The 2,232-nt window shown below is 38.3% G+C and overlaps 1 protein-coding gene across 1 annotated transcript in view; it reads right to left on the bottom strand.

Annotated features, from left to right (window-relative positions):
• Nucleotides 1-1,248: 1,248 nt before the first annotated feature.
• Nucleotides 1,249-2,232, bottom strand: part of MEIS1 (Meis homeobox 1) — a 128,639-nt gene continuing 127,655 nt past the window's right edge. Inside the window, exon 12 of the mRNA XM_039852792.1 lies at nucleotides 1,249-2,232. This exon is cut by the window's right edge and continues 594 nt beyond it. The gene's annotated coding sequence lies outside the window, so the exon portion shown is untranslated.

The raw sequence follows: 2,232 nt of genomic DNA, 5'->3' as shown, positions 1-2,232 counted from the left end.
TGCCTCCCTCTCTCTCCCTTCCTACCTCCTCCCTTTTCTTTCCCTCCCCCACCCTGCAAGAGCTTCCTCAAGAATAAAGGCTGAAAATAACCAACTCACCCAGGCATGTACTGGGGGAGGAGGGGCAAATGGATGGTTAGTTTATAAAGTTTATGATTAATTTTCAAAGTAAATAAATGGTTGTTAACTGCTAGTAACCACCTACCAAAAGAGAAGTATTTCACTAATATGGACTATTTATATAGACGAAGAATTGCCACTGGGTCCAAATGGGAAATTTAAACAAACCCATATATGGGGTGGGGGCGGGGTGGGGTGGAGGGCGCTGCGCGGGGAGGCTGCAGAAGGCTGAGCCTGGCTCTCCTTCTGCGCATCCACGTGTTTAGAAACAAGGCCCCATAAACAAAAGGTGAGAGTGCGCATTGCTGCTCCCGCAGGTGAGTCAGTCAATCACACGTCACCTAGTAAACCCAACCCACAGCTGGTTTCCCTTTTCAAATAGAAAATAGAATTGTTCAAGGCGGGTTTATAGAGTGACACGGGCCTGAATGTCAGACTTGAGTTTAAGGCGCTCTCCTCAAACCCATCCTTTGTTTACAAAGCAATCACTGCTAAAAGGCTGATTTTTAAAAACGAATTTGCCTTAATTAAAATATTTGTATATTTTCCTTAGCTTTGGGAAGCACTTTTATAGCAGCAATTTTATTTAAATAAAATTATAAGCTATTCCAGCTTAAACATATTATTTTGTACCATTTAGCTGGCTGCCATGCAGAAATTCTGTTCAGCTGTTCTGGAAAATTGGTTAATAACCAGTTTTATCCAATGAGAACATAGAGCATATTTATAAAAATTAGATTTTGAAGCCTGGTCTCTTCAATTCACATAGTTAATTTCCTAATAAACATATGCTGCTCATTGTAGGTAACATCCTTAGTAAAAGACTTAACTCTGTACTTAGTTTGCCATTATGTGCAAAAATAATTTCACTGATATTAGATGAGTAATTCTGTTGCATGTAATCTGAGTATATAGTTAGTTTAGTGCTCTTAGGCCTTAAATTTGCTGATATTAGGAGTTTATTAAGTCAGCTTAAAGAAACCAGTGACTGTTATTAAATAATTTACTTTATGGTTAAAATTTTCAAATACATATGTCTTGGAACTAAAATTAATTTTTGTATTTACTGCATTAATCATTAAAAATTTGGGGGGCAGTAAACAAATTTTTCAAGCAGTGGAGTCAGCATGACAAAAATAATCTTGTTTTTATTTTAGATTCATGTTTCATTACTGCACTCAAACGACTACAACTGGGCTTGGCGTTATTATACAATCCAAACTGTTTCCGTCAGAAACGCTAAGACTCAGTGTGCAATGATTGTTATTAATAATTAGCTCCTTGGTTTCTTGATAGAAAAAGGCTATCAACAAGCATTTGTTTATCCACAACAAAAAGTATAATTAGCTTATCCCACTTAGTAAATCTTGTATGCATGCCAACTCATACCAAACTGCTACTTTTACAAAAAAAAATTGCAATAATACAGTTCATTTTTCCAGTCCTTTTTGCACAAAATTTATTTACAATGTCTACATAAATGCTCCAAGGTGGGACTATGGAAAAATACACACATGACCAATGCTTTGCTCAGAAATAAAGTCAACATATTAAAAATAAATCTTCAGTCTATGTTTTTGAGCTGCATAAAACAGGAAGTGATGTATAAGGTGGTGGTTGTTGCATGGGGACAATGATGCTTGATGTGACAATTAGGCTTCTAAACACACGGCCTTTTGGTTTCCATGCCTCCTCCTACCAGTCTCCTTAAGACACTGCCTGCAACAGCTGATTAATCATTGTTGATGACTGCAGTTTTTCCCATCCTTCCCGATTTACATCTGTTCAGGCCAATTCAAATATGGTGAGTAAATGAATTAGACATGCAAATTCAAGCCCCAGGCTAGAGAGAGGGAGAGAGAGGGAGAGGGAGGAAGAGAGAGAGAGAGGGGTGAGAAAGAGGGAAAGAGAGAGAGAGAGAGAGAAGAGAGAGAGAAATTGAGAGAGAGAGAGAGCGCGCATGGCTGAAATCCTAGGCAAGAAGAGATTCTTCTGCCTGATAGTTATTTTAATGCTCTAAAAATCCTGCAAATCAGACCTTCCTGTCCCTTGCAGGATAACTGTAAGGCTTTTAATGTAAGGAGGCTTCTGGAGGAAGTGAAGAGCTATGGA

This window comes from Pteropus medius, unplaced genomic scaffold (genome assembly GCF_902729225.1).
Source record: "Pteropus medius unplaced genomic scaffold, Ma_sr-lr_union100, whole genome shotgun sequence".
In the NCBI taxonomy this organism is placed as follows: domain Eukaryota; kingdom Metazoa; phylum Chordata; class Mammalia; order Chiroptera; family Pteropodidae; genus Pteropus; species Pteropus medius.
Note: the sequence above shows the minus strand (reverse complement) of the source record. Positions and strands in the feature narration are given on the sequence as shown.